Source organism: Triturus cristatus, chromosome 7 (genome assembly GCF_964204655.1).
Source record: "Triturus cristatus chromosome 7, aTriCri1.1, whole genome shotgun sequence".
Taxonomy (NCBI): domain Eukaryota; kingdom Metazoa; phylum Chordata; class Amphibia; order Caudata; family Salamandridae; genus Triturus; species Triturus cristatus.
This window is the reverse complement of record NC_140590.1, coordinates 1,040,607,823-1,040,633,882: the sequence shown is the minus strand read 5'-3', so window position 1 is coordinate 1,040,633,882 and position 26,060 is coordinate 1,040,607,823.

Below are 26,060 nucleotides of genomic sequence, written 5' to 3'. Positions count from 1 at the left end.
CCACGCCATGTTTCACATAAAGCTCATACGTTGGAGTTCCAATTGGAGGAACCGGACACGAATCCTCTAATCGGGAGTCTCTATTACAACCCAAACAAAACAAATTTCCAAATATACTAGAACCAGGCATCGTCGCTCACTAGTCTAGTTTCAAACTTCAAAGGATTATCGAATACGATAGTCTCGTGAATACACGAGTCCTTCGGCTTTGGCACTTGCAAGTTCCAAATCAAAGCGATCCCGAAGGGATACCAAACCAAACTAAGGACTGGGAGACGCTCCACTTATACTTAACTGAGGTATCGATGACGTCACCAGAAGACTCGTTAGATCGTTTCGCTCTACCAAATCATCAAGGTTCCAAAATAGGGCGATAGTCAGGGCAGCAGTCCTTTGTAGCCGTCGGGACGCGGAGAACCTCGCAGTAAAGACTTTCGGACCACATCGACATGCAGGGGTCGATGAAGTGGTGGCCTCCCTCCAGAATTTTCACACGAAGCTCCTCACGAACCTCTGGCTTGGACCGGTACCGCTGAAATTGCCCCACGTTGGGCGCCAACTGAAGTACTGGGTTTTTCAGAACCAACCCAGCGGTGTCAGGGGACACACCCGAAGACTTCGAGTTCTTCCTGTTTCGGACCACAGAAACACAGAGTCTTCTAGGTGAAGTCAAAGATCGTATTTATTGGCTGCAGACCAATCACAGGTATCCGAGAAGTACAACACGGTGTATGTTCTCAGGAGACTGCTCCCAACCAAAAACCAGTCTTTTCTTATATACAAAGTATTACGCTCTGGGCAACACCGCCCCTATTTTACAAGTGGTCGTTCACATATTTTTGCTTCAAAGAAAGAGCACAGTCATGATGATAATCCCACATTTCGGCTCGGCCAGCACATAATTATTTACCCAGCGAGGCTCAGAACCCTCATCAGATATCAGCAGACCCCAATAAAACAGACACCTCCTACTCGTAAAACAAGCCATAAAGTAGGAAATAGAGTCAGGTGTGAAAGGGATTAGTCAGGAGTCGCATGGGATACGCGACTTTATGATGTGTTGGGCCATGATGCTAATCCCATAAGACCGCAGTAAAAGAAACCGGCCGGGCAGGACTGACCTCGGGCAGCGGAGTCAGTTTGCATAGGTCACAAAGAAGTCAAAGAAAGATTGCATGTCCTTTAGGCCTAGGCATGGCCTCAATGTGCAGCCTATGTGAGGGCAACCACAAAATGGTTACCCTTTTAAAATGGAACCCGAGGGTTCGACATGTAGTATCGTATACACGGTGAATTCATCGGTGAAACATGACGAAAATACCCATACATACCGGATTAGTCATTTGCGGTTCGCAGATACCAAAATCGGCAGGGTAGGACCATGCTACCAACATGGTTCCGAAATTTACAGTACCACAAGTTGAGTACCGTAACTAGAGTCTGACACATTGTTTCTGTTCATTTTTATATATAATGAATTATTGGTATTTTCTGATCACATGGGTAGAATTGAGAAATGTGGATTTATGTCATATTCTTGTACATGTACTCATTGTTGATTTGTTCAGTTTATAATACTTGGTATTTTCTGATCACATGTATTCACTTTTTGTTTCACTGTTTTTGACTTTCTCCCATCATTTTTTTTACTTTTAGCTTTCACTAAGTTTTCACATTTTACCTTCCTACACTTATCTAACATGGCCACCTCTTGTCACTTATAGTCCCTCCTTTATTTTCTACATTAGTATTCTTGTCAGCCGTTGTTATTGACAGCTGTCTAGTTATATGTACCATACTAGTGTTGTGTTCGTTTTATTTTTAGGCCGTACAAACTATTTATTTCTTATTTCTTATTCTTTCAGATTGTTGGTTCCTCTTTCATCCCTCTCTTTGTCTTGGATGCGTTTGCTCACTTAATCTACTTCACTCATCCAACATGGCCAAGGGTTTTGTATATTTAGTCCATCTTTTATTTCTACGTATGAGCATGCCTCTTTTTTATACGAGCGGTTGAACATGAGTCCGGGACTCGTGAGGCTTTTCAGTTTGAAGGATCACGCCGTACGTTTCCAGCTTTTTAGAGACCGTTTGAGCCCTAGTCATTGACTCGCGCAGTTTCACTTTGTATCAGTGGCGTTTACAGAGGGGCCTGCAACAGACGCAGTTTGCATCATACAGTAGCACGAGTGAGTACTTCTATTTTTTCACGGTGAGTGAAGTTTCAGCTTGGATTATGATGCCAGCAGCGTATTTATTGGATTATATGTATTACTTTCAGCGTCGTGCTTATTGTTGGTATCGGCACAGTGTGTGCCACTCTCGGATACGATTTGACTGGTGCTTGGCGTCTTGCACGCCCGGTGAGTGTTTTAATCTTTTACTCACGTGCACTAAGTTTTGGCATACTTCGGTCTTTCCTGCCTCTTGTCACTATTCTTAGTTTCTCGCATTTTTACTCCATAGGTAACTATTGAACAGGTGGACACTAACGAAGGTAGATACGTTTAGTTCTACTCACTTTCTAGGATTTCATGATAGATTTCCTTCAGATAGCTTTGGGAGTAGTTATGCACAGTTTTGGTGATTTTTGTCACTTGGACTTTACTTATTTTCCTCACGAGCACAGCCATAAACATTGTTATTTTCAGCACTAAGTTCTGTCTACACAGTTTTGGTGACTTTGTTATTCTGATTTGGTTTATCCTTCTTACGAGCACTATCATGAACGATGTCACCTTCAGTGTCGCCTGTGTTTATTGTTCCACATTGCATTCCATCGCATTTATCACTCTATTTTCTGTATAGCACTGTATGAACCTCCATGAGGCTGTGGGTTTATTGTCTCAGCCTTTGCAAAGTTTATATTATGAATCATTGATTTATTACTGTATGTATTTTCTCATAGATCTCCCCTGATGAAGGGTGCAGGATACACCCGAAATGCATTGGGAAGGGGAACAAACTGATTTATGTTGTCTATGATCATTTGAATGGAAGTTGAAGCCATTTTTGATTTAGATTTACACTTTGCGAAAAGAAAAGACGATTGGACGTCTCTTCGTTTATTGGAGATTATAAATTACAAAATTGTTTGGGACACTGTGTTTACAATTGTCCTCCTTTTTGAATAAATATTATTAATAACATTTTGACAATACACACTCATGAGTGAGTGTACCAGGTAGTGCACTCTCTGTCTAGAACATTGTGCTCTAGTTTTTTTTTCTTTTCACTTTCTAAAAGTGCCATTTCTAAAGTAGTAATGTTAAATCCAACGTTCCCTTTAAAGAGGATTTATCATCACCATGCCAAAGATATAAAGTGTGATGTAGCTAGTCCCTTCTGATCAGGAATTCCAGCTTAAAAATGTATTATGGAATTCCCAATGTTAGCCTACGAAAGGAGTAGGCCTCACAGTAGTGAAAAACAAATGTAGCTGTTTGTCACTACTAGGACATTCAAAACCTAAAAGTACTTGTCCTACAATTTACTTACACAGCACCCTGCCCCATGGGCTACCTAGGGACTAACTTTGGGGTGAGTTATGTGTAATAAAAGGGGAGTTTAAAGCTTGGCCAATGTTTTTAAATGCCAAGTCGAAATGGAAGTAAACTTCACACACAGGCCCTGCAATGCAGGCCTGAGACAGGTTTGAAACGCTACTTGTATGGGTGACACAATCAGTGCTGCAGGCCCAATAGTAGCATTTAATTTACAGGCCTTGGGTATATGGTATACCATTTTACAAGGGACTTATAAGTAACTAAATATGCCATTTGTGTATACACCATTGTTAACATGTTTAGAGGAGAAGCCATGCCCTTTAGCACTTTAGCACAGGCCAACAAAAAGAATCAGCAAAAAGAGGAGGTGAGCAGGCAAAAGGATTGGTGGAAGATCACCCGAAGGATGACAGGTCTAACAGTCATCCACATGTTGATGGCAAGTATCAGCATATACAAATTAATATTTCATTTAATAAGAAACTTAAATTATGCATTTCAGTATTTTTGAGATGTTCTCTTTACAAGTGTTGCAATATGTTATGCTTGGAACCCCCTTATATATTCTAAAAACATGTTTTTTATATAACAGACTTATAATGAGTTTTCAATCAAGTGATTTCCACAGCAGATTAGACCGTTTACCTGCACTGTAAATGTTCTGTATTGATAGCAGTTTTCTTAAGTTCAGAAGGAGGAAAGGCTGAGATGTCCCTGCTGGACGTACATTTTAGATCCCTGTAGAAGGCACATATGCCTATGTGTTTACAGATGCATGTTTTTGACAGCTTTGGCAGTTGCATTTATCTTGCATTTTATAGCTCGGATAAAGGATTACATATATTGATGAGAGAAGATTTATAAATTAACACGATTTGAGGAAACAATATTTCTTTTAGATTTATGTAGCACTGCATGTTATACGTTACCACTAATATTTATTTTCTAATTCAATGCAGAGATAATTTCCTATCCTTATCTTGAGAGGCAATATCCTTGAGGCACAAATGCCCTGTGATTTGAGCTTATTTCCTTATTTTAGTGGTATTGCAGAGGGAGTGTTGTAGGGTTCTACTGTATGTATTTGTTGGATGATAGCAGCGGCTTCTATCATTTCTGCAACCACAGACACATTAAGTAACTCTTGTCTCTAATCCTTATTCTCCATGAAAGGGAAATGAATAGGCACAGTGAGAGAGCGACAGGGAGCACTGGCAGCTACAAAAGAAAGTAAACAAAGGGAAGCTCATCCAGCAAAAATGTCTGTGGAAGAGCAGAATAAATGCTTTAATGTGACTGTTCTACATGTCAGACTGGCAGCCCCAGCCCAGCTAAATAAAGCCTTCTCAGCTTTTGTGCGCCTGACTGCATCAATTACAGGAAGAAATTTTTGATGACCCACTGCGATAATTCCTCTTGTGGGGAGACGCAGGGCCTGTGCTAAGCATTAGAAGGGTGGGCAGCTGCACACCACACCAACATTGGTCAATTTACCAGTGCGGCAGAGCCAGGCCACACTGTGATCCCCTTGTGCCCCCTCCCCATCCAGTTGAGAACGAGGTGTGTCTCGCTGTTCTTGGGCCCAGAGGAGAGAGCCCCCCTTCTCCTGGGCCTCACAGTCGTGTAGCACAGTGAGAAATATGGGAGGGGGTAATCCGCACCTACCCTTTGCATTGCTGGACAAGTCTCCATCTGAGTTAATATTTTAAGGAGGCCTGATCTAGAGGACGGTGATTTTGAACGACCCCCCCCCCCAAAAAAACGGGCTATGTGACTTACTTCCCCTGTTCCCCAACACATTTCTTCTGATGTCGCACAATATATCCAGCACGTGTAATTTGTCTCCATGCACAAACGATTGTGTGAATTGATAATGGAAAGTTGGCCACTATAGCTTGGCCTTGCTGTGCAAAACCTTGCCTGAAAGGCTTAGGGGGGTGAACTTCCCCCGCTGGGCCTCATACTGCCCGCCCATATATTTGAGGCCAAGGAAAGTGGACTCTCCTACATTGGCCTTTCATTGCTAGACTGTGACTCTGAAGCCCGGGCAGTGGGGCCCTCTCACATGGGGCCTCACAAGACCAGATCATGGACGTACGGTCCAGATGGCTGGGCCATCCTCCCATGTGCCTCGCATCACTAGAGCATTGCTGAGGGACATAGAAGAGTGTGGCCCCCCTCCCCTGGCCACAGCAGCACTAGACTATAGTTGTGTGGCCTAAGGAAAAGTGGCCTTCTCCCTTGGCTTCCAGCTCTAGATCATCGCTCATGAAACTGGAGTGATAGCTGTGAGACCCATGGAATGGGGGCTTTCTGAAGGGGGTGGCAATGGCACCAGTGCTCATGGATGTTGGGGACCCATTACACCCCAATTATTTCTATGCTTCACTGTCCATCATCATTTACTTGCAGCAAGGTCCATGGTGCTGTTGCGATGCCATTGCCCCCTCTACCATGTGTCTCACAGGCATGACACAGTGCTGAAGGGCCTAAGGGAAGGCTCCTGTTCTCCTGCACCTCAGAACACTGGACCATGGCTGAAAGGCCAAGGGGAAGGAGGCTCTCTGAGGGGTGGAGAAAAAGTGTAGCAAGTGCAGTGGCACTGTTCTTGGCCCAATGAAATTATGGCTGCATTTTACTGGCCAGTCAGTGGTCTGTGGGTAGAGGGATGGGGAGGAACAATTTACCTTGATTGCACCAGAGCCCATTGCACCATGGATGAAAGGCCCCTTATCCTCTCAGCCATAGCCTTTTACTGCGAGGACTAAAGGGCATGGTCCTTCCACTGGGCCTCACAACACAGGACCATGCTTGGAGGGCCCGGGGGCTGAGCCCACTATTAGAGGCATAGCTATCGGTAGTGCAGCAGGTGAAATGGCACTCGGCCTAATTTACACAAATTATGGCTGACTCTTGTCATCAATAGCTCCAAGCCGTGGCCCAGCACCTCGGCACCGCGAGGCCCATGGAAGGGGTCCCCAGATTTGCCTCTTGATTACTTACTGTATTTTTTTTTATTCATGTTCAATTACTTATCGTTTGCTTGATAAAACGTACAAACCATGGTATGAAAGCAAAAGCGCACGGGCAAATTTCTCAGAAAAAAATATATTGCTGAAATTAGAAACAAATGTTAAAAAAATGTTTTTGTTTTTTTAGAAAGAAGGGAAAAGGATAAAATCAGCATTACATAGTGCATCAGAAGACGTTCATACGAAACTCCGTAGCTCAAGGAGAGGACAGTGTGCACACTGTGTTTTGTTGCGGTTTGTGTCTCCTAAACAACCTGATTTTTGAAAAGTGCTAGTACTTAACTGTTCAGTTTGGCGTGATTAAAATAATGTATTACTAATGCAAAGCGGCGGAATGTTTTTACGATAGCTTTTCAGACAGCACGGAATAAAAGATATTTAAATTTGATAGTCCGCCAAAAGAAGTTGTAAGAATGGGAAGGAATGAATTGAAAAAAGGACTTTACATGCAGGTTAATGTACGTGCCATTGGCATGCAAATAATGCTTGACGAAAGACAGGAGGTATCTTGACTGTTAGGGCTTGTTTTCAAGACGTTGAGTGCAGAACGTATGATGTCAGTAAATTTCCCAAACCTTGCTGGGTCACAGGGGCAGATTGGGAAAAGCACAGGTCCGTAGCCCCTTTGCAGGGGCGTATCCAGCGAGGTAGTAGTAAAGGACCCGACAGGCGTCGACGATCTCGGGCTAGTTTGGGGCAATAACACAGCAGAGGTTGCCAGGATTAATGGAGATAGTTGCACAGCCTGCATGAGCTTCCCTCGCCTTCCCTTGCCCAGGAGGGATTGAAGTCCATAATTGGTAGGGTGAGGAGGCGCATGTATAAAATGTAGCTGCGGGCGTGGGCACATAGTGTTTGGTGCAGGTAGGGCTGCACTTTCCCAGCTACCTAAGTGGGGTCCAGAGGTTCCATGGCTGTGGAACTACGTAGGCACAGGTTGATGTTTCCTGACTTCTATTCCGCACCAACCGCATAGTCTCGCTACCTCGAGCATTGTGTCCCAATGGGCTTGTTGGCGCATTCCTACAATGGTTGACACATTGTGGTTGTCTCTACCTAGCCTTTGAAACCTAACCCAGGTAAGACCTTCAATGCGCACATGGGCTAGGTTTGGGACATGTTTGAGTAGACATAGGGTGTTTCCCTTATTTAGTATGTCGTGGTGGCCGCCTATCTGATAGTGAGGGGTTAACACCAACTCAAAGGTGGCAGCTAGAGGGCCTGTATGGTTTGTTTTAGTGGACCTCTACGGAGCCCTGGAGGGCCGTAAGATGTCGTGGGTCCACGGGTAGGTGGTGTGGTGGGGCTCATTGAGGTGCTTTTAGGGTTGGGTGACTGCCCGTTTGGGGGTGGAGGTTTATAAGTGCGCCCTGTCTTTTGGATCCTCAGGTCATCTGTGCGTAGCTCTTTATTTGCTTTGATTTGGGTGTTGTGCCCACTCTTCTCTTGATGAGAAAGGGAGGGATGCCAGTCTCGTGCTCTATGTTGTCCACTGACCCCTCTCTGTGGCCAAATATTGGATACAAAGCGATGTCTTGACACTAGGCTGGAGGCTTGGATAGTTTACGTACATTTATTGCTAGGGCTATGTTTGCCGCTGTTGAGCTTTTTTTAAGCTGTTTTTTTGTTTTTTCTTTGCTTTCTGAGGGAGTGGCTGGGTGTTCTGATTTGGAGGAGATTCTGCCTCCTCGTTGTTGCCCTTAGCTGGTGAAGCAGTGATGTGTGTGCTGTTATTGGTATTAGAAGGTTTTTGGTGTGGCAGAAGCTTCTGGCTGTGTTCCCTTCATTCTTCTTCTTAGGGCCTTCCCTTCCCTTCGTTGGTGTGATATTGTTCGTCTGGGAGTTTTCTTTCTCCTCCGTGCATTCGTTGTTTGCTGCAAGGTTCTTATTACTATTAGATGTTCTATCCAAGCTTCTGATAGTGGCAACCAGATCCAATAGGATTTCCTTGAGTAAACACAGTTTGTTTATGATGGGGGCGCAGGGCCCTCCTTCAGCCACACCCAACATTTTGGCTTCCATGGAATCCAGTTTTTTGCTCGCTTCTGCTAAGCAAAGGGCCAATGATTGTGATAAATCAATTTGCAGCTCCATTTTGGATGGCTGACGTACCAGAGCTCTAGCCATTGCATCTTCTGAGACACTGATAGAGGTCAGGAGCAGATCAACAGGTTGAACAGTAGATGAGAAGGCTTGGGGATTCGTGCCTTTTTGCATTGAGTGCTCTGAAGGGCTTGGGTGTAAGCTTCAGGGTTTTTTCCAATTTGTGATTCAACTAGGGTTGTTGAAATGCTGCCTAGATCGTAGTTGAAATCCATTTCGCTGTTTCCATTTAAAATGACTGATTTGGGTCGTACATTCAGAGGAGAATCATGTTGATTTGTGTGAATTTGGGAAATCGTTACCCTTCCGTACTTGACTGTATAGGTGATTGATTGGCTTGCACTAGTTTCTCTTAAGGCGTCAGTTGTGTAGGTCTTGGGCAGAAATGTTTGCCCTAATTTATGTGCATTGCCTGGCCCTTCTGATTCTTCAGATCTGACACGGTTTATTGGGGAGTGCTGGGTTGAGTATTCAGGGCATGCTGGACCCCCGCTCAGCTTTGGGCAAGAGCGAGTCCTGTCCCTCTCGGTTGCTACGATGCCTGATGCTGGGGTGTTAGTCACACTGTTCTTTAGAGATTCTGCTCATTTGTCACATACTGTCATTGCATCCTGTGAGGTTTGAAGGTAATGGGTGATAAGTCCTGTTGAGGATCGCATGAATGTGAAGGAAGGGGTGATTTTAAGCCGTCCTTTGTTGGTTCCTGGGGCTCTTCACCATCAGAGTTGGTTGTGCGTGTAGATAGATTTTTCCCCTATCCAGGCCCTTCGGCTGCGGCCTTAGTACAACTTGGTAGTTTCCTTCTGGGCATTTTACAAGGGCAGCTAGGGGCCTGCACGTTACACTGCTGTGGTTTAGCAGGCAGGCGCTGCTGAACACTGTTAAACAGAAAATCAAACCACTGCAGAGGTTTAGTGCAAATGGCAGATGCCACGTGTTAGAAATGGGGGTCTCTAGTTGGCAATGGCTGGCCACTGTCCAAGTAGGGACCCTTCTTCCTAAGTCAGAGTAAGCAGCCTACACCCTTTGACAACCCCTGCTAAACCCTGTGGTAACGTAGCACGAGCAGCTAGGCTTATCTCAGAGGCAGTGTGTGAAGCATTTATGACCATACACAGTAATATAATGAGGAACACTACAAATGGACACCACTCAAGTAGTTATGAAAAATAGGTATTTTTATATAGACTTAATCACAAGACCAATAACAGTAAAAAATCCACAATACTATAAAAATATAATTACTTTAGAAATGCTGCAAGGAAAAATAGTTCAGGATGCACAAAATGATGTCTAGTTCAAGGCAGGGGTCTCTGCGACCCTTTTACTCACAAAGTATCTGGTTCCTGGAGCAAAGCAACAAAAATGTCGCTAAGGAGTTGTAGCGAGAAAGTTCCTCACGCTAACCAGCGATGCGTTGAATCCTTACCGCAAGGGAGGATGATGCGCTGGGTTGCGGGCAGGACAAAGCGACAAGCTTCCTCACACTAAGCCGGTGATGCGATAAAATCCTTGCCGCGAAGGGAGGATGATGCACCGAGCCTGTTGCGTGTGCGATTCTGCTGCGTTGGAGAAAATGGCGCTCCGCGAGGGAGCGACGATCTGGATACGATGCGGGGAAAATGGCGAACGCTCGGCGTCCGCGCTGCGATGAGCTTGATGCAATGATTTGGGGTTAGCGAGCGCTTTGGGGCCCGCTAACAAACAATGCGACAATCCTCGGATAGCGGGCGTTTTCAGGCCCGCAGACAGGTGCTGCGACGATCTTCGGATAGCGGGCGTTTTCAGGCCCGCAGACAGGTGCTGCGACGATCTTCGGGGTTAGCGAGCACTCGGCGACAGCGGAGCGGCGATTTTCCTCACGCTCACCAGCTGCAGCGGCTCGCTAACGGGGGTTAGCGTCGATTTACAGCGCTCTCTTCTCAACAGTAAACTAGAGGCCCTGGAACTCACAGGAGCCTCACCTGTCGATAGAAATCCTCTCTGGGAGGAAACAGGAGGCTGATGGTGGAGTCTGATGTGCCTGAGACTCCAGACTCTCTTCTAGCCCTTGGGTAGTTGCTGTAGCTAAAATAAAAGTTCAATCCAAGTTTCTTTCCTCTCCTCTTGAGTTCAGTAGTAACAACTGCAGGCCAGTCCCAGAAACAGCACACAAGCACAAGGACAGTCCTTCTCCTGCAGATTCCTGTAGTCACACGGACAGAGGTTCTTCTTCTTGTAGTCCAGGAGCAATACAATTTGTAAGGGTTTGTGGACAAATATTTATACCCCCAAAGTCTTTGTTCTCAGGGGTCCCAAGTCTCTGAACCCAGCCAGAACCAGTTCTGCCCAGCCCTGGAGCACTTAGTTGATCAGGCTGCATCCTTCCTTTCAGAAAGAGGGGGTCTGCCTCAGACGCACAGTGGGAGGTGGAGCCAGCATTCACCTTGCCAGGCACAGCCCTATTCAAGTGCAGGAGCTACCCCTCCCCTCACACCAAGGCAGGTCGCTCTATTCAACCCAGGTCTGACTCAGCCTGCCCTGTCCCTCCAAAACCAGACAGCCAATACACATAATAGCAGAGCAAACTGGAAGGCTTAGGCAAGAAAGTACCTATACTCTAAAAGTGGTAGTTTCAAACACAGAATATAAAAATAACCTTCACTAAAAGATGTATTTTAATATTCTGAGCTCAGGCATACTAAATTCGTTTTTCTACCATGTTCTGTGGGTCAGTTAGGACTATAGAATGTAATAGCCCAGGCCTCCCATTCTGGCCTATGGAGAACAGGTAGCCTTACAGGAGTGAAAAACGAAATTGGGTGTAATTCACTACTAGGACATGCTACACACATCAGGGCATGTCCTACCTTACACATACAATGCGCCCTATCATAAGGGGGGCTTACAGGATGCCAAGGGAAGGTTTAGGGGCTGGGAAGTGGGTGCACTTCACAGCCAAGATGGCAGTTCTGGACTGCACGCAGACACTGCAGTGGCAGGTCTGAGACACACTTTACAAGCTGCTTCTGTGGGTGGCACAAACCAGTGCTGCAGGCCCACCAGCAGCATTCGGTTTACCAGCCCTGGGCACACACAGGCCACGCTACTAGGGACTAACAGGTAAACCGAATAAGCCAATCATGGATGTACCAATTCATATGTCATCTTTACAAACGGAGCATTCGCGCTGTGGCACTGAATGGCAGTGGCACAGCGCCCAGAGCATTTATAACCAGCAAAAACAAAGGAGACACAGCGAAAAAAGGAAGGGAGACTCACGCCAATGGTGCCAGGTCTAACACACGTCCCCTCCAGCGGAAATGTGGGGAGAACTACCCATCCCCTGGGAGGTTCTCATCACTAAGGCGGAAAAATCTGGACAGACCATCAGCATTGGCGTGTTCTGTACCAGGGCGATGTTCCACCGTAAAGTCCATACCCTGTAGGGAAATGGACCACCTTAATAACTTGGGATTCTCACCCCTCATCTGCATCAACCATCTGAGGGGCCTGTGGTCTGTCTGAACCCGGAAGTGAGTCCCAAACAGGTATGGTCTCAGCTTCTTCAGTGCCCAGACCACAGCAAATGCCTCACGCTCAATTGCACCCCACCTCTGTTCCCGTGGAAATAACCTCCTACTGATGAAGGCTACATGTTGGTCTAGTCCCTCCTCATTCATCTGTGACAGAACAGCCCCCACCCCATGCTCTGAAGCGTCTGTCTGGACAATAAATTCCTTAGCAAAGTTGGTCGCCTGGAGTACGGGTGCTGTACACATGGCAGTCTTGAGGGCATCAAAAGCTTTCTGACAGGTGTCAGTCCAGTTCACAATCTTGGGCTGCTTCTTGGAAGTCAGCTCAGTCAAGGGGGCAACAATGCTGCCATACCCCTTGACAAACCTCCTGTAATAACCTGTGAGTCCTAAGAAGGCCCTCACCTGGGTCTGGGTCCTTGGGGGCTCCCAAGCCAGGATGGTCTCAATCTTGGGCTGTAGAGGGGCCACCTGGCCACTCCCTACCTGGTGTCCTAAGTACACCACAGAACCCTGCCTAATCTGGCACTTACTGGCCTTGATTGTGAGGCCTGCTCTGCGCAGCGCATTCAACACTTCCCAGAGGTGGCGTAAGTGGTCCTCCCACGAGGAACTAAATACGGCAATGTCGTCCAGGTAGGCGGCACTGAAATCCTCCAGCTCAGCCAACACCTGGTTGACCAACCTCTGAAAGGTGGCAGGGGCATTCTTCATCCCAAAGGGCATCACACGGAACTGGTAGTGCCCATCTGGGGTGGAGAATGCGGACCTCTCATTTGCCCCATCAGTTAAGGCGATCTGCCAGTACCCAGACGTTAGATCAAACGTGCTGAGGTACCGGGCAGCCCCTAACCGATCTATGAGCTCATCAGCTCTGGGGATGGGGTGCGCGTCGGTCCTCGTGACCGAATTGAGACCTCGGTAGTCCACACAGAACCTAAGTTCTGGAGTGTCACCAGGCGCTGCGGCCTTTGGTACTGTTGTAAATAAAAACTACGATGTGATTAAGCATTTACTAAAGACATTAATTCCCCTCTTATAGAGCATGTTTTCTCCGTTATGTTGACCGAAGTTCGGACTCCATTTTGTATTATCATGCTTCCACGTGTTCCCCACGAGAAGAGTCCAACCTCTGTGTTAGCTGCTCTTGTAATCTGCCTAGTAACAGTCTATAAATAGCTTCTTTGTCCATCTGGCACATGCCCAGACTTGACCACATCTGTTATCAGTTAGCCTTGCTTGACCATGTTTTCGCGGGCTCAAGGAGTGTGTCAGCTCCGCCCACATATTGATCTTGCATCGAAAATGTCCATAAAAGGTAACATTCCTTGCCTCATGTTGTATCCGCCCACTTATGAGCCCCTCTGTTGTATATAAAAGGGGACCGTGTACGCAAGTTCTTTGTGCTACTCTATGCAATACTGAAGAGTGTTGTGTGGATTGTAGGACCACCCTTAAGGGTTAATAAATGCTGTCTTTGTACTTTGCAGTTTCCGTGCCAACTTCCTTATAGATTCCATTACAGGAGAGCGAACCCTTGTGTCCTGCGGGCCTAGCTGGGGCCTGTATTCATCAATTGGCGCCCGTCACGTGGGGCTCATCGGCGACTCGGATGCTCGAAGGACTGGTCGCGACGAAGGTGAGGAACTTGGCCGGGGACGTGATCACTGCCAGCGGCGTCTTAGCCCTGGCATCCCGAGGTTTTTCTTCCTTCCCTTCCGAGCTGACCGTCTGGGTGGCGCCGGTCCTCGACTGAGACCTCTTCTGTCGGACCTGCCGTGAAAGCCGTTTGGGCGATTGTGGAGCTTGGCAGTTGGAATCTGGACTCTTGATTGGTAAGAACCGGTGTACGGTACTTGCTCCGAGTTTTGAAGCCTGGTCCGGCTATTTGAGTTTGATTTGGGATGACTAGTCATATTTTGTATTTGTCTTTGTGAAAATATATGCGTTGCAACACATATAGGCAGGTAATGTGGAGAGATTTCTCCGGAGCTGTGTAACTTTGAACGGCGCAACGATTAAGTGCCACTTTTTCTATAATATTGCATATTTTGCATTATTTCTGAGCATGCCTGCTTTCAGCGCACTCCGTAAGTGGTGTTGCTGTTTTGGGAACCGGTTGAACCTCGAGGAATCTGCTCCAGCTCCCCCAGAGGGGACTCCTAATAGGGATATGTACGTGAAGCATGGTCTTTCTTCCATAATGTACAGCACAGTATGGAGGAAATATACAAAAAAAGATCCTGAGTTGCGATGGCCTTTGTATGGATCGTTTGATATACGTAAGATTGAGTATGTGGAACAGTGTATGTGTAAGCGGCGTGCTCGTCAGGATATGTTTGAGTGTGTACGGTTGTGGGTGAAGGAGGTGCGTGAGCGAGAGAAGCGCGAGAAAGCGCTGTTTGATAAGGAACAACGGAAGAATGATCATGTGCGAGCCCAGGAAGCGAAGCGTCGGGAAGACAGAGAACAGACAGAGAGACAAGAGAAAGAGCGTAGGCTGCAAGTTTCGGGTCAATATGCTGTTCGGCAGCCACTCTATCCTGTCCTTAATAATCTTGATGATGATTTTTATTTACTAGATCGCTCTCCGCCCCCTTATGTTGGCGCATCTGCTCCGAGGCCGCAAGATTCTGTCCCGAGTCCGGGTAAGGTAGATACGCGGTCCATGTTATCGGCTGAGCATATGGCTGAGCTTCGGCAAATCTCTTTCCGTGCACTTAAGGGTAAGGTGTCCGTGGATGAATTGTTCCATACCTGGGGGTCGTGGCAGGATAGAGAGAGATTGTATTTTTTGAGTCATTTCGCTGAGGAAGTGATTGCTGCTTTTCGGAAATATTCTAGTGTCTTTGAGCCTGAAGAAGTGACATCGGATGCTAAAGCATTACATGATGGTGTTTTTTCTCCCTCTAAGGCTTCTGATACGGCTCGGCGGCTATTCGCCTTGCGGGACGCGGTGCTGGCCCATAAAGAAAAAGCGCGCCAACGAGCAGGGGAGGAGACGCAGTCGGATTCGTGTACTACAGGAGGCCACTCATCCACCTCTCAATCAGATAAGAGCGATCTAGTGCATGCTAAGCCAATGCGCGAGGCGGCGCCTTTGTACGTTCCTCCTAAAGGAGCGGGGACTAGCTCGGACATTACCTCCGCCGATGCTAAGGGATATTTTGTGTATAATTGGGTTTATACTCCGTGGCATAGAGCTGATGTGATGGCATTAAAGAATGCGTTGTCTGATCCCCGCAAGAATCCAGCGGCCTTCTACGAAGAAGTCGAGGGGGCCTTGAATTCTTGCGTTATGACTTTAGCAGATATAGACCTGTTCTTTGGCCTTATTCTACCACCGGATATGTGGCGATCTGTCCGAAAAGTAGATGATACAGTTGCCTTTAAGGCCCGGTGGTCTGACCTTGAGGATGAGGATAGGGAACGGAAGCCCGCGCAGAAACCGCCCCAGATTATTTTAGATCTCCCTGCTGCTATTGTGGCTAAGTTGAAGACAATTATCCCCCCTAAAAAGATTGACTGGAATATGTTAGCTGCATGTAAACAGAAAGTTGACGAGTCAGTTGCGGACTTCTTTACGCGCTTTGAGGAGACGTTTCATGATTTTAGTGGCCAGTCGCTTACTGACGATACGGGCCGCCACCTTTTTGCGGATAAATATGTGGCTAATCTGCTGCCGGCAGTTGCGGCCCGTCTAAAAGCGAGTGAAAGTTCTTGGTCTACCGCTACACCGACGGCCCTCCTGACTATCGCCCAGTATTATGAGCGTCAGGAGCAAGAAGCAAAGGGCCAGGAGGAAAAGAAATCGAAAGATTTGAAAACAAAGGTGATGTTGGCACAAGTCTATGGCCCGCCCCGGCGGGGTAGTAATAGAGGTAGGGGAGGATCTTATGGTCCTCCCTCGGGCCGATCTGATTTGAATAGGAACCAATGTGCGTATTGTAAGCAATCGGGTCATTGGGCTAGGGACTGCCCGGTGTTGCATGCTTCGCGTCAGGGGCATACTCAGGGTGGCCCGCGAGGTAGAGGGGGTTTCTCGAACTTTAGAGGGAATTCTAACGAACAGGCTCGTTTTGACTCTGCTGGGCAGCACCGAGATAGATCGAATGTTTTTGATCGCCAGCATCAGTACCAAGCGTCGGGGATTGACCGGTCGGGGTACTATGACTCTCAGCATGCATAGGAATGCGTTGGATGGGGGTTAGAATCAGTTGAGGTGCCGGTCGATCAGAAGGGCCCTTATGTATCGGCTGAGGTTTTGGGCTCTACTGATCAGTTCCTAGTGGATACAGGAGCGACACGTAGTGCACTGTCTAAGCAATTGGTTCCGGGGGCTCCCCCATCCGGCTTAATGGTCACATCGGTAGGGTTTGACGGAACACTCTCCCGAAGCCCTCTTTCGCAGCCCCTCATGTTTAAAGTTGACTCTTTTTCTGCACCCTGTCCGTTTCTGCTTGCCCCGTACACACCGGACAACATTATGGGTCTTGATATGTTAAAGCATTTTAGGGCTACGATCCGTTGCTCCCCTGCTGGTGTACGGGTAATATTGAATGACAATTACCCCCGATCAGAACGGATGTGTACGATGTCTGAGGATGCGCTGTTAGCTACCCTCCCTCGTGCTTTGTGGGCAACTTCGGATACTGATGTGGGACAAATGGTGATTCCACCGGTCCACATTAGCGTCAAGGAGGGGGCGGTGTTACCACGCCTCCCACAGTACCGTATTTCCCAGGAGGGCGAGGTGGCTCTCATACAGATAGTGCAGGATTTGATTGCGGTAGGGGTAGTGGAGGAAGTTCCCTACAACATTTGTAACAGTCCGATCCTTCCCATACTGAAAAAGGATACGGATGCCAGAGTTTATCGGTTTATAATTGATTTGAGGGAAGTGAACAAGATCGTGATACCTCAGTACCCAGTGGTTTCCGATATCACGACGTTGCTTACCTTGGTCCCGCCTACGGCGACCATGTTCTCAGTGATTGATTTGAAGAATGCCTTCTTTTCCATTCCTATTCACCCTGATAGCCGATATCTTTTTGGATTTACATTAAATAATAGATCTTATCGTTTTTGTAGGATCCCCCAGGGCTACACAGAAAGCCCTAGTATTTACAGTCAGGCTTTGAAACGACAATTGGATTCCTTTGCTCTGCTCGAGGGGGTCGCCCTCATTCAATATGTCGATGACATCTTGCTGGCGGCTGACACCCTGGAGTTGTGTGAAAAAAGTACGTTATCCTTACTTTCCTTTTTAGCATCCCACAATCATAAGGTATCTAGGAAGAAATTGCAATTCTGTAGACCAAAGGTGACTTATTTGGGTCACCTTTTGTCTAAGGAGGGGCGTGCACTCACACCGGATCGTATCCAAGTAATTCTGGATACACCGAGACCGTCCACACAGAAGGATGTGCGTGCATTTCTGGGTCTTGTTTCTTTTTGTAGACAGTGGATATTGGGGTTTTCGCACATAGCTAAGCCATTGTTAGCCCTCTTGACAAAGGACACGCCTATCCCAATCCCTTGGTCAGATGAGTGTGATACTGCTTTTCAGCAACTACGGCAGGCCCTTTGTTCAGCACCAGTGTTAGGGACCCCTGATTATGCAAAACCCTTTTCGTTGTATGTGCACGAGAAAGATGGATGTGCATTGTCAGTTTTAGTGCAGATGCACGGCGATAAGCAGCGCCCTTGTGCATATTTTTCGGCTGTACTTGATCCTGTCGCCCGAGCATTACCGGGGTGTTTTCGCTCGGTTGCGGCGACAGCTGTGTCAATACGCCAAAGCGAGGGAATTGTGTTATCCCATAAGCTGTTGGTATTAGTCCCCCATGCTGTCGATGCCCTGCTCAATCAAACGAAGACGCAGCATTTGACCAGCGCCCGTTTAACGGGATATGAGTTGACGCTTTTGGCTCCTCATATTACGATAAAAAGGTGCGTAACGTTAAACCCGGCAACATTGTTGCCATACCCCGAAACCCAGCCTGAGGCGCGGGAAGCGCATGATTGTATTCTCGTGACTGAGGAACAAACAAAGGGTCGTATTGATCTCCAGGATACGCCCTTTCCAGATGTAGATGGAGAACTGTGGGTGGATGGATCCTGTCTGAAGCTACCAGATGGTACGACTTCAGCAGCATATGCAATTACTACATTACACACGATAGTGGAGACAGCACGCATACCACAGAAATCAGCTCAAGCAGCGGAACTGATAGCATTAACACGAGCATGTGAGCTCAGTACAGGACTATGTGTGAATGTTTACACAGATAGCCGCTATGCCTTCGGAGTAGCGCATGACTTCGGCCTACTCTGGAAGGAGAGAGGGTTTTTGACGTCACATGGAGTACAGATAATGCATGGAGAGTTAGTTCATAATCTTTTAACTGCATTGACATACCCAAAGAAAATTGCCATCGTTAAGTGTAGCGCCCATAGGAAAGTAGTTGATAAAGTTGGAGAAGGGAATGCGTTGGCAGATCGAGTAGCACGGGAGACTGCGATGCAGCCCGGTGCTACTGCCATGTATGTAGTAAAGTCACAGGTGGAAAGATGGCATGATGCGAAGGAGGAAGTGCGAGAAATGCAAAGGACCGCTTCTGACAAAGAGCGGGAACAATGGGCTAGTGAGGGAGAACTGGATGACGAGGGCTGCTGGAGAAATAAGCAGATGGATAGATGGAAATTACCCACGGCCTTTGTACAACCTATGGTTCAGATGGCACATGGGCTAGCACATGTTGGAGCTTCCGCAATTGTAAAATTGCTTACCCAAGTCTGGGAGCATCCAGAGATTGCTAGCACAGCGAAGAGGGTGGTGCAGACCTGTATGATCTGCCTGAGGTATAACCCAGGAAAGGGCACTCGAACTCCAGCAGGAGGGTTTGCGACACCTACTGCACCCTTCGAGGTTTTGCAGATGGATTACATCCAGCTTGAGCGCTGTAACAATCTGAAGTATGTTCTAGTAGTGGTCTGCGCTTTCAGCAAATGGGTTGAAGCGTACCCTACGAAAGACAATACTGCAATGACTACTGCGAAGTTGCTGCTGAAAGAGTTCTTCCCTCGATATGGCGTCTGTAGACTTCTGTGGAGTGATAACGGCCCTCACTTTGTAGCGGATGTTATAAAGTATGTCTTGAAGGGCCTAGGCATCACTCAGAAGTTCCACGCCGTGTTTCACCCTCAGTCTGCAGGCCTAGTTGAGAAGTATAATGGTACACTGAAGCTTAAGATTGCTAAAATTCAAGCTTCAACGTCTTTGACTTGGCCAGACGCTCTGCCACTGGCGTTATTGTCAATTAGATCGGTACCACACTCTCGAACTGGCCTTACACCTTATGAAATTGTTTTTGGACGCCCAATGAATATTTGGGGTCCACCAAGACCTAAGGCAATGTATGATGTACCTTGTGTAATGATGAGCGATTATCTGGCACAGTTAACGGATAACTTGGTTTCTATCCATCAACAGGTCCGAGAGGCGCTCCCTGATCGGTCTACCGGTGAAGGACATGGTCTCCGGCCTGGGGACCACGTGATGGTGAAAGTTTTCGACAGGACGAACAGCTTGGAACCGAGATGGGTGGGTCCTGAGCAGGTCCTCCTCGCAACGAGGACGGCTGTGCGAGTCTCCAACAGAAAGAATTGGATCCATTCCCTGCACTGTAGGAAGGTGCCGTCCGGATTGGTGGAACCTGCCGTGCTGACCGATCAACGAGAAATCTTGGCTGCAGAGACAGGCCGTGCTGCGGAGCCAAACGCCACTGAGGAGCTCTTTTCGGACCACGCGACTCCTGGAGGAAGGCGATATCATCTTCGACCAAGGAAGTGAGTTTTCCAGTACCGGGACATACTGTCAGAACGGCCCTTGGGTTAGTGAAACGGAGAGCCGATGAGGCAAGGGGGGGGGATCAGCCCTGCATTAGTGTAGCGACACCCGTCTTGGCCCGCTGGTGAAGAAATCAACCGCTGCCCAAGGGGAAGAGTTCTGACAGACTTTTAGTTTCAGGAAGATATTGGGTTTTATTTTTACCTTGACATGGAGAGAAAGAAAATCCTTTGTGCATTAGGGTTCATGTTGACAGTAGCCATTGTTGGGATAACCACATGGTTCGTGGAGGATGTAACTCCTGCTCGGAAGATTCTTGTGTTGACAACTCCGGTGCCTGAGGAGCACTACTTTTATACATTACCGTATCAAGAGTTGAAGCATCGACAATCTTACTTGAATAACACTTTCATCCAGATGCTGCATCATACCCACGTTGCTACGAATGCTACGAACTGTTGGATATGTGGGATGATGCCAGCTCATCAGAAGAAAGGAGGAACGCCATTTATACCACTTCCTTTCTCTCATAATGGCTCTTGTAGAGCATGGTATACTTTGCTTTTTGCTACTCGGAAACCAACAGTGGGACGATTGCTCTTCAGACTCAATAAAGAATGCCATCAAGACAAAAATGGGTATCCACAAGCGAATGGGACAATTTGGGAGTGGGAAGAGTACCGACCAGACAATGAATCCATTCCCTACATCTTCACGAACACAAGAGACACTGTGGGAAAGGATAAATTTGTGATTCAAGTAGCACAAGCTCAAGCGGACCTATGTGTCCAGAGTGTGGGTTTTATCCCTGTTGGTGTTAGTGATTGTATTACTGTTCTAAACATTGACGGGTTGAACAATAGTACCTTTTTAGCCTCCCATAATACGTACTTTGTGTGTGGAAATAAAGGTTATTGCCGGCTGGGTGGTCTGGGGTATGCTATGTATCATTTCTATTACCTCCTGTATTCCTAGCTCCCGCGTCTTATCATAAGGATCTGAAATTATTGAATAATGTGACTGTAAATAGGTATAAACGTACTTTATCAATTGACGATGTAGATCAGACTGATACCAGTCTGCAACAGTATATTGATTTTAACTTAGGACTGTTTTTCTTTGTTGGAGCTGCCCTGAACAGTAGGAAGATCCGAAGATTAACAAGAGTGGTAGAAGCTGTAACAAATCAGACCGCTGCTGCACTTGGGAATCTTACGGAGGAATTGCAAATTACTAGAATTGTTGCGTTGCAGAATCGTATGGTATTAGACGTTATGCTAGCTGACAGAGGAGGAGCATGTAAAATTATTGGAAGTAGCTGTTGTGTGTTTATCCCTGATCATACGCCATCAGTTTATAATGCCATCAATAAACTGCATAAAATTGCAGCTGAGATCCATACAGAAAACGGCACTTGGTCCTTTTCTGGATGGTTTTGGGCGTTAATTACTGCCTGGGGATGGAAGGTTCTAACTGGTCTCTGCATTATTGTAGCGGTTCTGTTTTTATGCTGTATCTGCGTTCAATGTGGTCCCTCACTCTGCTCATTATGTGTATCATTTTGTATCCCCGATAAGAAAACTATTGCCAATGTTGCTCACCAGAAACGTTTAGCTAAAGAAGTTGAGGAAATGATGACAATTGACATACATGATGATTATCCCAGCAAGCCGGATGTCTTCAGTAAATGCTGAAAGGGTCGTCTGTTGTAAATAAAAACTACGATGTGATTAAGCATTTACTAAAGACATTAATTCCCCTCTTATAGAGCATGTTTTCTCCGTTATGTTGACCGAAGTTCGGACTCCATTTTGTATTATCATGCTTCCACGTGTTCCCCACGAGAAGAGTCCAACCTCTGTGTTAGCTGCTCTTGTAATCTGCCTAGTAACAGTCTATAAATAGCTTCTTTGTCCATCTGGCACATGCCCAGACTTGACCACATCTGTTATCAGTTAGCCTTGCTTGACCATGTTTTCGCGGGCTCAAGGAGTGTGTCAGCTCCGCCCACATATTGATCTTGCATCGAAAATGTCCATAAAAGGTAACATTCCTTGCCTCATGTTGTATCCGCCCACTTATGAGCCCCTCTGTTGTGTATAAAAGGGGACCGTGTACGCAAGTTCTTTGTGCTACTCTATGCAATACTGAAGAGTGTTGTGTGGATTGTAGGACCACCCTTAAGGGTTAATAAATGCTGTCTTTGTACTTTGCAGTTTCCGTGCCAACTTCCTTATAGATTCCATTACAGGAGAGCGAACCCTTGTGTCCTGCGGGCCTAGCTGGGGCCTGTATTCATCAGTACCAAGACCACGGGGCTGGACCAAGGGCTGCTAGAGGACTCAATCACCCCCAGGGCAAACATTTTGGAGACCTCCTCCTTAATGCAGGCCCTTACCCTGTCGGTCACCCTGTAAGCCTTGTGCTTGACAGGAGGACTGTCCCCGGTGTCTACCTCATGGACGCACCAGTCAGTGACACCAGGTACCAGGGAAAATAAATCTGGAAATTGCCCCAACAGCTGGTGGCAATCTCTCTGCTTTTCTGGGGTCAGTGTGGTGGAGAGGACCACACCCTCCACTGACCCATCCTTCTCTCCTGCACACAGGAGGTCAGGAAGAGGCTCACTCTCCTCCTCCATCCCTGCATCTGTGGCAAGAAGCATGCCCACTTCAGACCTCTCAAAGTGGGGCTTTAGGCGATTCACATGCAGGACCCGCAGGGGGTTCCTGGGAGATTTAAAGTCCATCAAAAAGGGAACTTGACTTTTTCGCTCCACCACCTCAAATGGACCGGTGCACTTATCTTGGAGCGCACAGGGCTCCACTGGGGCCAGTACGCAAACCTTTTGACCAGGTTGAAACTCGACCAGAGTGGCATTCTGGTCGTGCCAACGTTTCATCTCCTCCTGGCTGGCTTCCAGATTTGCCTCAGCAATGTTTCTGAAACGCCGAGTTTGGTTCCTGAAGGCCAGGATGTAGCTAAACACATCCTGGGGAGGTTTCCTGGGAGATTGCTCCCAGCCTTCCTTGACCTAACTCAGAGGCCCTCTTACCGGATGGCCATAGAGCAGTTCAAAGGGGCTGAACCCTAAGGACTTCTGTGGCACTTCCCGGTATGCAAACAACAGGCATGGCAAGAGGACGTCCCACTTACGCCTCAGGGGCTCTTCTAGGCCCATGATCATGCCCTTCAAGGTCCGGTTGAATCTCTCAACCAGACCGTTACCCTGGGGGTGGTAAGGAGTGGTGAACTTGTAAGTCACCCCACACTCCTTCCACAGAGACTTCATATACTGGGAGATGAAGTTGGTCCCCCTGTCGCTCACCACCTCTCTGGGAAACCCCACACGGGAGAAGATCCCCATCAGTGCACGTCCCACCACGGGGGCCGTCACTGTCCTGAGCGGGATGGCTTCAGGGTACCGGGTGGCATGGTCCACCAAGACCAGGATGTACCTGTTGCCCATGGCTGTCTTGGGGTCCAGAGGCCCCACAATGTCAATGCCCACTCGCTCGAATGGGGTGCTAACAACTGGGAAGGGTTGGAGTGGGGCTTTGATCTACCCCCCACTCTTCCCACTTGCCTGGCAAGTCTCACAGGTCCTACAATACGTATCTGAACTCTTGCGCATCTGGGGCCAATAAAAGCGGGTGACCAGCCTTTCAAAGGTCTTGGTCTGCCCCAGATGTCCTGCCAATGGAATGTCATGAGCCAACCCCAGTAGGAAGGTTCTGAAGCACTCGGGTACCACCAGCACACGGGCTGACCCCGGCTCAGCAACCTTAGGCTCGCTATACAGGAGACTGTTCTCCCAATAAATCAGATGTGAACCGGACATATTACCTGCTGCCTGGGCTGCAGCCTGTTGCCGCATACCCTCAAGAGAGGGGCAAGTTCTCTGCTGTTCACAAAACTCCTCCCTGGTGGGCCCCCCTTCCTGCTGCCAAAGGGGTCAGCTCAGGCAGGTCCCCCAGGTCGGTACTCTGCTCCCCGGTAGGCTCCAGGGCATCCCCCTCAGGGTCTGCTCCCTCCTGGGCCGTGGGAACCAAGGGGGCCGGTTTCCCGCGCCCCCTGCCCCCTCCCTCTAAGGCAGGGACCTGGGCCATATTCTCAGGCTCCAGGTCTTTTTCAACACTCTCTTTGGCTGCCATGGACCGAGTGGTAGCACATGCCCACTCAGGCAGTCCCAACATTTGCAAGTGAGCTCTCCTCTCCACTGTAGCCCACGGTGAGTTCTCTAAATCATTGCCCAACAGACAGTCCACAGGCATGGCGGGCCTCACAGCCACCTGAAGAGTTCCTGAGACCCCCCCACCCCCACTCAAAGGGAACCTGAGCCACCTCACATTGGCTCTCTGTGTTGTCTGCAGACACTACTGGGTAGAATGCATGGGGCACAACCTGCTCTTTGGATACCAACCGGGAGCTGACAGCAGTTACACTGGCTCCGGTGTCCCTCAGAGCCTCCACTCTATGGCCAATGATGGTTACCCACTGCCTGTATTTTTTAGTGTTATCAGGCAGTGCAGGCTTAGGAACCATTTCAAAGTCTCCTAGTGAGACAAGGGTCAATTCTACGGGATCCCACCCACCTTGGGCACCCATCTCCTCTTCCCCCAGGGCTACACTAGCAAGCTGGCGGGGTGGTGCACGGGGTGGTGCAGGAGTATCCCTTTGGGGACACTGGGGATCAAAGTACCTGTGGCCCACCTGGCCACACTTAAAACAATAGGGGGCCCTCTGGAACAGGCCTACCTGTTGGGGGCATTGGCTTCTTATCTTGGGGAGGCTGGGACACCACTGCCTGGTTCCCTTGGGAATTATCTTGGGGCCCTCGGTGGAACTCCCTCGATTTACCCCTGTCCCCCCCACCTCTCTGCTGGGGACCCTGCCCACCTTTGGCGAAGTCTCCCACTGGACCCTTGCGAACCCGGGTACTCACCCAGCGGTCCGCCTCCTCAGCAAGCTTCCTAGGGTTAGTCAGCTTGCAATCTATCAGATGCTGGCGTAGCTCAGGAAAACAGTTACTAGAAAAATGCTCCCATGCAATCAAGTCATACAGTTGCTCAAAAGTTTCTACTTTGCTGCCTTTTACCCAGCGCTCCATTGCTCTGCCAAAAAAAGACACATATTCAACCCACGTGGTACCCTCTATCTTCTTGCAGGTTCTAAATCTCTGCCTGTACATTTCAGGGGTCAAACCATAGCGGGTAATCAAAGCTTCCTTCATGTGGGCATAAATCATCCTACTCTCTGGGGGTAGGTCCAACAAGGTATTCCTCCCCTCACTCACAAAGCGTCCCCACAACCCCGCTCCCCAATCCTTCTCAGGGACCCGGTGGGACACCATGGCTAATTCATAAGCGGCAAACCATTGACCAATATCCTCACTTTTATGAAAATCCTTAATAACCTCTTTAGGTATATACACTCTACTCTCAGTATGCACTACTGGTATGCTGCCACCAGAGGGGGAGATCTCAATACTCTTGGCCTTAATCTCCAACTCCCTCAAAACTCTCTCATGTTCAAATTTCATCTTCATTATCTCAACTTCCAACTTCTTATTCTCTAGTTCTCTCTGACCATCCAATTTAAGCTTAGCCATCTCCATATTATGCCGCCTATCTCTCTCCCTGTCCTCCATCTCTTCTGGAGTCAGGCCCCTTGAGGACACACTAGTGCCCGGGCTGGAAACTGCTTTATCCCCTACCAAATCTACAATTTCTTCCTGCTGCTCTCCTGCATTATTTCCCCCCTCCACAGGCCCTTCCTCATTCCTAGGGGCATCCCTGGCTTCTAGCCAGGCCTTCAACGCCTTGTAATACTCTTCCCTTCTAGTGAGACCTGTGATAGGGACTGTGAAGCGTTTGCAAAAATATTTGAGCTGCTTGGCATTGTAGGTGTCTAATTTCTCTTCTTCCCAGGAGAGATCCTCAGAGGCATTGGATCTGGGCTTGCCCATTGTGGCAATAACTGGCAATAACGATCAAAAATAGAATCAAAAAATCTCAACAACGTACGTGGTTATGTTATGGTCTGCACTCAC